This window comes from Parasteatoda tepidariorum, chromosome X2 (assembly GCF_043381705.1).
Source record: "Parasteatoda tepidariorum isolate YZ-2023 chromosome X2, CAS_Ptep_4.0, whole genome shotgun sequence".
NCBI classification, from domain to species: Eukaryota; Metazoa; Arthropoda; class Arachnida; order Araneae; family Theridiidae; genus Parasteatoda; species Parasteatoda tepidariorum.
This window is the reverse complement of record NC_092215.1, coordinates 30,570,246-30,580,697: the sequence shown is the minus strand read 5'-3', so window position 1 is coordinate 30,580,697 and position 10,452 is coordinate 30,570,246. Positions and strand designations below refer to the sequence as shown.

At 30.0% G+C, this 10,452-nt stretch overlaps 1 non-coding gene across 1 annotated transcript; it reads left to right on the top strand.

The window, feature by feature from the left end:
• The first annotated feature begins 7,130 nt into the window (after positions 1-7,130).
• Positions 7,131-7,202, top strand: TRNAG-UCC (transfer RNA glycine (anticodon UCC)). The gene has a single exon. It is a non-coding gene; the product is annotated as a tRNA-Gly (tRNA).
• The last annotated feature ends 3,250 nt before the right edge of the window (positions 7,203-10,452 follow it).

Below are 10,452 nucleotides of genomic sequence, written 5' to 3'. Positions count from 1 at the left end.
TGCATTAACAAACTGAGATAGCTCTTATCTCATTTAACAATCATTCGTACATAAAATTCGAATGCTAAATATTTAAAAGAAAGAACATTAATTTATAATGAACTATGTTATAATCCCTAACTCGTTAATTTTTAAACTCTCAATAAATTTAATAATAACATCGAACAGAAAAAACAGTATCTTTTAGTATATATAACAAACTAAGATAGCTCTTATCTGCGACAAATAGCCGATCGATTAGAAGTAGATATAAAGAGCTCTTAATACTCAGGTAAGGTAAAGTGCGTTAATCAGCTCTTTAGTTACATCTCACGTATTCTCTTTACCTTGCGTATCAGTGCACTTATTCAGGTTAGCAAAAAGCAAGTCAGAAGAAAAAAGGTTGATCAGCAAATAAATGTGACGTGAGCAGTGAGAAAAGTAAGAATGTATCTCTGTCTAGTTGTATAAGTGTTCCGGTTTAGCAAGCAAAAGCTTTAGTAACATTTAATCTTACTATTTTTTTCGATTAACATGGTTTTCCTTTTTTGGAAATGTCTGTTTTACTATGCAGTGCTATTTATTTTCTCATTTTATTTAGTTGCTGGGAGTAGTTAAATTACGAGCGCTAGCGGAAAGAATTACTCTGACTAGAGAGTTTGTGCCAACTAAACTATAGTTTAGTTAAGTTAGTTTTGAATGAAATATATATGAATCTATAAGCAGGAAATATATATGAAGTAGAAAAAAACTGATTTCTTAGTATTCAAACTGATAGTAAAACCAAAAAAGAGCATGAAAATATTGATTAGATTAGTATTTCAATAAATACTTTAATTCGAGTTTCATTACTTTTGGCTAAGTAGTAACTATATAATGGTTAAGTAAGTTTCGACTTAAGTATATTTAATATTTAAACTGGAAATATGTATAATGTAAAAAAAAAGTGATTTCTTAGTAATGAAATCGAATCGAAGCCGCACAGCCAATTAAGCAACAACAACAACAAAGAAAAGACATTCATATTTTCGCTCTCATTTAAAATTTTGTTATATTTTTCTGTTACTCAAAAGTACACAAGAAAAAAAAGCCCTGGTAAAATTACCGTATTGTATGGCATTTCATGTAAAAAAACCAACATAATTATGGTTAATAAAACCAAAATATACGGTGTTTAAAACATTCATTTGATAGTTTTTCCATTCATATGGTAACAGTTTTCCGGAAATTCTAGTTTTTAAAATTATAGTTATTAATTTCTCATATTTAATAAAAAAAATAATTGAAAAATTAATTTAACCGAATAAATAGCTTTTATGCCATGGTTTAAGGAATTATGATAAAACTACCAAGTTATCCCACATTTATCAAATTTTATCACCTGTTATAAAACCATATTTTTAAGTTAATTTTACCAAAACCATTACCAAAGCACTTCGGTAAAGATTATCGATCTTTGTGATGTTCCCATAGAGCCAGAAACATGGTAAATTTTACCATATTCCAGCAATTTTGACCGTACTTTTTTTCTTAGTGTTTAAATGACAAAAAAAAAGTTTCATAATTGAAGTTACTGAATCAATCGATTAAAGATCGCTATCGAATTAAGTAAATTAATAAATTATAGATCGCAATCGAATTAACCAAATTAATCGATTAAAGATCGCAATCGAATTAACTAAGTTAATCGATTAAAGATCCCAATTGAATTAACTAAATTAATCAAAGATCGCAATTGATTTAACTAAATTAATCGATTAAAGATCGCTATCGAATTAACTAAGTTAATCAATTAAAGATTGCTATCGAATTAACTAAATTAATCAATTAAAGATCTCAATCGAATTAACTAAATTAGTCTATTCAAGATCGTAATAGAATAAACTAAATTAATCGATTAGAGTTTTTAAAAATACATAATTTAAGTCCCGCAAAAAACTAGTGCTTTGAAACATAGAAGGGATATATATATATATATATATGTATATATATATATATCCCTAACTCGNATATATATATATCCTTTTTATGATTATAATTAGTGACTAAGGGCGAAAAGAAATCAGTCATAAAAATGTTACGGTTTGGCAGGCAAATGCATGAGAAACATTTTAATCTTATTATTTTTCTTATTAACATGGATTTCCTCTTTCGAGTATTTCTACTATACCATGTGGAGCGATATATTTTTCTTATTAGTTAGTTTCTAGGAATAGTTAAAGAACTAGCGTCAGAAAATGAATTATTCAGTCTACGTGATTTTCCTTGCAACTAGTTAAAAGGTCTAGTTACTTTGTACTTTCTTTACCGAAGGGATACGTCATTTGAATAAATTTAATAATTATTTTTTGCGTTAGTATTTTGATAAAAAAAAGAAATTAGGCATGCACTAAATAATGATTTCAGCTGTGCAACGAACTGAATATTCTTTTAAAAGTAAGGGTTATTTAACAATATATAGAAAGCTTGTGCAAAGTGGATTATTTTAAGAATTAGAAACAGGCAAAAAAGAAAACAATTTTCGTTCTTCATTGCGGCAAACTAACTGACGTACAATGTAAAAAATTCCGGATGACATTACGGTAAAAAGTGCCGGTACCCTGAGTGCCGGTACCCTGAGTGCCGGTATATTTTACCATAAGTTCGATTTTACCGTAACATTTTTAGGAACAAAAAATATGATATATCGTAATCTATTCTGTAATATTTACTGCGAAATCAAAACTGCAAAAAATTACGGAATTATTTACTGCAAATTACGAAAATTAAAAAATTACGGAATAAGGTTTTGCAGTGAAATTGAATTTTACGCTAAGAAGGATTTTACGGATGATGTGCAGAGGGTTCCAATGCTTTTTAGAGTAATTTGATCCAGAACTTTTTACAGTGTAGATTGATAGATTCGTTTTAGTATAAATGCACTTAAAATATTTTTTTTACTTAACGGCATTTATTAAGATAGGCTTCACTGCAACACAATAACATTTTGTACTATTATATTTTGGTTTTAAAATATCATGATTATTAAAGCATTGTGATTATTGAAGTATCATATTTTTGTTTTGTTTTGTTTTTTCTTTTTTTTTTTGAATTTCGGTAATTCGAATATTTAATAAAAAGGAAAAAAAGTATTAAGAGGGGTAAAAGTATTATGGATGAATTCGATTCTTAATTCCAAAACTATTTGATTGAGTTATTTTTTATTGAATTACTAATTATACTGACTTTAAGAACATAGAAATTATGAAGAGCGTCCCACTAATGCAAAATTGCGTCCTTTGTAAAAAGTACGCAATTGCTTTGTAAGTTTATCCCTTGTAATTCCTTCTTTCCACGGTAAAATTACGGTAAAATAACTTGCAGTAGTACGGTAGATAACTGGCAGTAGTTTCTAAACAAATTTGAAACCGTTTTAACTGGGATGGTTACTGGTAAATTCGTGACTATTATACCGTTTTGTAACCATTTAACACTAGCATGGTTTCAAAACCGTAAAAAAGAATTTCAACTGGAAATTGAAGTTTGCTTACGTTAGGCTTATTTTTTAGGCAATAGACATTAGAGTTAGATTGTTGTTGAGTTGTGTTTTATCAAGAGAACCGTAGAATGTGGATTAATTAGTTTACCTAGTGGTGCTATCTGTCGTGAGGGATGGGAAATACCAGATCTTTTGTGTTAAGCAGCTCCGTAGTGCGGACATTGATGCGTGAATGGGAGTTTTCTATTCCAGTAGTCCTGGGTCACCAATTGAAAAATGCGGGTTATTAGAAACACCTCATGCTTTGTAATAACGAGAAAAATCTTTGTTTAAATGCTGGGATTCAAATTGGCAGGTGAAATTGGCAGATTAGCCCAAATTGGCGGTCATGAAATTGGCAGATTAGCCCTAATATATACCCAGTGGCGAGGAATTAAGTGATTTCGGAAGGTGTTCATCACACACTTATTACCATAAGATTATTAAGATTATTGGGCATCTGCTGTTGTGTTAGACATGCGATAACTAAAAATAGAAATATGAAATAGATATCCTTATCACATCGCTTAGCTTCCAGCTTACTAAAAACGTACGCTCGATTCTCATTGACTGAGGGCCTAGTAGGCGAGGATATAATTATGGTTGTTTAACCGTAAGAGGTGAACACAGTCAATAAGCAATTTTTCTCACAGCTAACAGATTAAATACCACTTTGTTTCCTGTTTCTTTCTGTCTTGGATATAAAAAGCAACTATTTTAGTACAAATTAAACAAATCATTTATGAGATATGAAATATTAAAATATTCTATCTTTTAAAAAGATTCAGTAATTTTACTATGTTATTTTTGATAAAAACGGTATTTGAATTTTTTTTTATAGTTCTATCAACTGTATATTTTTGAAATTTCAAGATAGAGCAATTAGATCCATTTGGAAAACATGCACTTTACCAAGTTTAAAGAAAATGTCATGGCCGATTGTGAGTACAAAAAATTAACTTATTATATGAACTTATAAAGAAGAGATTTTTCAAAGGAAGATGATAATTTTTAAATAATTGATAATGTTTATAAAATTACAAAGCCTTGATGGCATTTCTGTATATTTTAAATGTGAATTTTTCTTGTACACTAAAATGTTACTTAACATGTTCTTACTAACATTTTCAGATTAACCATATATCTTTGAACAGTAGTCGGTTAAAATGATGAAACACATTAATCAATCGGTTAAAACATAAAATAACGCTGTAAAACTTACAATGTTACTTAGCATGCTCATTTTGATTAATCAAATTAAGACAATGATGAATCAAATTAAATGACGAATCAAATTAATCAACAGGTTCAAATAAATCGGTAAAAATTATAATGTTAGCATGCTCTTCTTACTAAATTCTTCAGTTAAGTCATGTATTCAAAATTGGTCCGTTAAAATGATGAAGCAAACAAATCATCTGGTTAAAACAAACAGGTAAAAATTATGTTGTTGCTTAGCAACATAGTTAACAGCATAATTGTTTCCTTCTTACAAAATTCTTCAATTAAACCACACATTGAAAAGTAGTATGTTAAAATGATGAAAGAAATGAAATCAACTGTTTAAAACAAAGAAGTAATTATAATGTTACTTTACATGTTCTTCTTACTAAAAATTCTTCAGTTTATCATACATTAATGAAGAGTAGTTGGTTAAAATGATGAATCAAATTAATCAACCGGTTAAAACAACCCTGTAAAAATAATAAACATTTTTTGTGGACTTATTAGACGTTTTTCTCCTTAATTTAAAAATACTATGAGTAAGTAGTTATTATTAAATAAAGATATTTTTTTAAGAACTGTTGATGCACAAAAGCAAATCAGACTTTAAACTTAACGTATATTATCCACACATATGACAAAATTTCTCATAGATCACTGATAATTTTAGGAAGTATATTCGCTAAACGTGATCAGGGCTCCAAAATGACTTTTTAAACGTTATTATATATCTAAATAACGATTTGTGAGAGATTTTTTTTGGAAAATCAAGCCTCATTTTAAATGCTGTCCTGTCATGTTTTGCATCGATATCCTGTATTTTACTTTTTTTACAAGCCTTGAGGGTTCATACGAAGACAAGATCTGCGAATTATTTCCTGCCAAAGATTTAGTTTTTTCTTATATCAAAACTGTAATTATGTTACAGTTTTGTTATATTACAGTTTAAGTAATACAGTGTAATTATATTAGAGTTTAAGTCAAACTTACATATGATTAAATTGAAAAAACTGTAATTATCTTTGAAATAATGAACAAATCGAGATTTAATTTTGATTAGTTTTCGTATCTTTTTCTACTTTTTTGGCTAATGTTGAATGGTACAGAATATTTGTTAAAATTTAAAAATATATTAATTTTCATTTAAAAAACATAATATCTATAATCTTCGATTTCTCTTGATTCCTACAATTCTTTGAACAGTATTAATATCTATTTCTATGGAATATTTCTTATGGTTTGTCTAAAAAAATTTCATGCTTGAGTTTTTTTCTACGTTTATATGAGCTTTGTGGGGCTACAGACAATGTCAACCGTCATCTATCTAAAGGTACCTTCCGATATTATCGAGTTAACATATCTTATGTACTAGCGAATTGAATTGAATAATTGTAGTGGTAGCAACGATACAATACTCTACAATCCTACGCTACAATTTGGGATAGAAAATCGATGACTACATAACACTATTTGATTCATCGCTGCTTTGTGAGACTTCGGGAGACCTGCACAGATCAACGGACTTAGCACACTAGTCGTGAGAGCTGTATTAAGATCACGGTTGTGTGCGTGGTCTCTCCTGTATTGCTAATAGAAGTCGAGTATGTTCAGGCCCCCATTGTGTGTGATCGAGACTGAGTAGCAACAGCGTGATGAAGACAAGGTCGCAGTAACAAATAGCAAGTCAACTTTTCAATGCGGTCTATCTGTTCGAAGTAGGGGAATTCAAATCAAAGTGGATGTATTTGTCGAGGTAGTCTTGTTCAGATCACGTCCGGGTCACCAATGTGGGGTGAGTGTCGTTGACGATGTCAACCTTCATCTATGAAAAGTTACCCAATAGAATTGAGTTAATATGTCTTATATATTAGTGAATAGGAATTGAATAATTGTAGTGGTAGCTACGCTACAATTTAGAAAAATAAAGTTTTATAAATAGTTTATCAAAAGATACTAGTAAAAATTCCTTTAGTCAAAATTCATTTAATTTAATCATTCACTTTGATGCTAAATTAATAAGCAATTAACGAAAATGCAATTGCAATGCTGTATCACAAAAAAAAAAAAAAAAAAAAACAATATTTGCGAAAATTCATTGACTTGTATAAAACTTTATTGTGTCTGTAAAACTCTATTTATATAATTTCTATTGTCATATAACTTATAAAGTAAAGAAAAATTAGTGTCGCAATAAAATAAAATTAAGTGAGATTATATAAAAGAAAACCGAAATAGCGCACTATTATGTTACTTCCCCTGAAGAAATGGAGAAAATGCTTGAGGAAAAAGCAGAAGAAATGCATTTAAAAGCTTTGTAAACATCGTGGGTTCTTCTTCATAAATAGGTAAATCACCAGATATTTGACCTATATTTCATGAATAAGAAAATTAATTTCTTTCTTTCATCCAAGCGTCGGTGGTATAACGGTTAGCATAGCTGCCTTCCAAGCAGTTGACCCGGGTTCGACTCCCGGCCGACGCAGCTTTTTATTTTTAATTTTTTCCCCCAGTAATATTAAACTTTTTTTCAACAAAATACTATTAAGATGCATACGTAATAAATATTGAAGAAAAAGTTTTTTTACACTTTCTAAGATGTCGATGAGCTTCTTAATTTGGATATAGCTGAAATTATGCGTTCTAAGAAAAGGACACAGTTTCAAATGCGCGTTTGAATAAATAAACAAAGCTCCAAATGCGTGTTTAAGAAAACGGGCCTAACTTGATGTGAGTGGAAAAAATGAACATTCTAAATGTGTCATTAAAAAAATGAGCATAAGTACTTAAAAAATGGGAATAGAGTTTTATTTGGAGTTTTAACTTGCTGTTGTGATTTATTGTATTAAAAAAATGAACTTGGGTTTATTGTTTATTCATAGTGTTTAAAAAAAACTAAGTGAATTTTTATCTTAAATTGATAAGTGCCATTTCAAACATAACGTAATGGCTCATTGTTGAACATTTAAAAGATACATTTTATGCTGTAATTAGTTTCATAAAAGTAAAACGTAAAGCATTTCCGTGACTGTCCGTTGTGGGCTAGATGACTCATGAAGGTTAAAGGCTCCACTACTTCAATGGCTTGATTCTAGAAATGTGGACAGTATTGCGCTCAGACCGCCTTTACTTCCTAGGCAAGTTGGTAAACAACGATCAGATGCTGGGTTAGTACTGCAGATCGGAAAACAATCACTCCTTTATTGATAGAGGCATAGAACTTTGTACATATGTACCACATATATGAAGATTTAATTTTGAATTGAAGGCCATTTAAGATTTTATCCATAAAAATATTGGTATGCGTTTAAATGTCTGAAAATGTTTCATGTGATATTTTCAATTGTTTTTCCATGATTTTGAAGGATATCTATTAAAGAAAAAACTAAACTTTATATTTTGTTCATGCAGTTTTCTATTTTAATCAATATATATGTCACTTGGGGCTATATATATCACCTGCTCGCTTCGCTCACCGACGCTCACTATTACTTGTCAATCATTTTTTCTTAATGATAAGCAGATTGCTGCATTAAAAGCATTATGTTTTGTTTTTAATTATATATGCCATATTTCATTAATAGTATATGCATTTAAATACATTTAATGGATTGATTAAGGGTATAAATTAATTAATGGTAAAGTAAATGCACTATTTTATAATTAGTCCAGTAATTATAGCAAAAAAAGGGTGTTTCTTCGAAAAAATTGCGACCTAAGGTATTTTTTGACAAAAAGCTTTGCGGTGTTGCTACTGAAATCTTCTCTACGCTCCTCTGCATTAATCCCCCTATTTTTGGAAGTAAGTAAGGATGATTTGAGGGAGAGAATTAAATTTCTTCTCGACTGGCATTGTTTCCGATGCATATTTTACGCTGAATTGAAGTATTCCAATCCTGAGACAATCGGACTAATAGTTTAGAAGTTATATGAGTTTTGTACACAAAAAGTACAAAATTATGCTTGCACCTATTTACACATCTTATCTTGCTATCTTAACAAGTGAGACATTGTTTCTTACGCATTTTTTACGATAAATTGAATGAGACTATACGCAAGTTAATCGAATAAATAGTATAAAACTTGCATGAGTTTATGTGTATAAAAGGTGCATTTTTTACACTTACTTATGTTCTTACTTTACTTTTATATCCCAGGACTATCTAAACAGGTAAGGTACGCTTTTTCGATAAATTGAATGTTCTAAACAAGAATCGATAAGATAATTTGTTGAGAATTTATAAGGATTTGGGTGCAAAACGTGCAATTTTGTACTTGTATCATAAATTGCTTTTGTTAGCATTTTACACTGCTATATAGAAAGTGAGGTATTGTTTCTTATAAATTTTTTTCTCTCATTCAACCGAATGAAACCAAATTTGAATAAAAAGAACTGACATTTTAAAAGCTGAAATGTTTTTTTTTTTTTTGGTATAAAAAGTACTATTGCTGAATTGCACGTCTTATGAAGAATATCCTTATAATTTCAAAAATGTTTAATTTATCAGCCCAAATTCAGCGGAAAGTACACCTTACTTGTTCAGATAGTCCCAGGATAGCAATGTAAAGTGTATACATAAGTACGCGTCAAAAGAAGTACTTTTTTATGCATAAAAACTCGTGCAACTTTAGAACTATTTTTCGATTAACTTATATATAGTCTCATTTGATTCAGCGTAAGAAATACATAGTAAATAAGGAGGCCGCACGTTTAGATAGCAATATAAGATGCGTAAATAGGTACAAGTACAAATTTGTACTTTATGTGCATAAAACTCATGTAACTTCTAAACTATTAGTCCAATTGTCTCTGGATTGCCATGATTCAATTCAGCGTGGAAAAAAATGTATAAAAAATATTGCCTTACATGCCTATTAAGAAGAAATTTAACTCTCTCCCTCAAATGCCCCCCACTTCCTTCAAAATCAAGACACTAAAATAATGGATAAGTAATAGCAGAGTGCTGTGCACGAAGCGACTAGGTCACATATAGTGCATCATGTGCACATATAGTGCACATATATTGCTTAAAATAGAAAACTGCTTGCGTAAAACATGAAATTTAGGTATTCATTTGATATATATATTTTAAAATCATCAAAAAACATTTAAAAGCGGATTTCTGGGGCCATTATTTTGAGTGACTGTTTTTATTGTTAAGGGCTATATCTGAGATGGATTCTCATTCGAAATTAAAGCCTCATATGTGTGGTTCTAATGTATAAAGTTCTGTGCTTCTATCAATAAAGGCGCTGTTGTTTAACCGATCTGCAGTACTAACCCAACATTTTATCGGCGGTTACCAATTAGTCAGGGAAGTAAAGGCGGTCTGTGTGCAATACTGCACACAGACCGCATTTTTAAAATCAATCCGTTGGTCATTAAGTTGTGGAGCCTTAACCTTTATGAGTCCTATAGCCCATAACAAGTCGTTGCAGAAATGCTTTAAGTTTTACTTCTATGAAACTAATTGCAGCATAAAATGTACCTTTTAAATGTTAAACAATGAGCCCTTACATTATTTTTGAAAAGGCGCTTATTAAATTAAGATAAAAATTCGCTTAGTTTTTCCAACGCTATGATTAAACTTAAACAATATACTCAAGTTAATAAGTCCTTCTATCATTAAATTTCATGTATTTCACCAATCTGCCGGACTAGGTGGGCTTAGAGCCGATACTAGGAATCGAAACCTAGTACAATTGCGTGTTTTAGAAAATGGACACTCATTGAA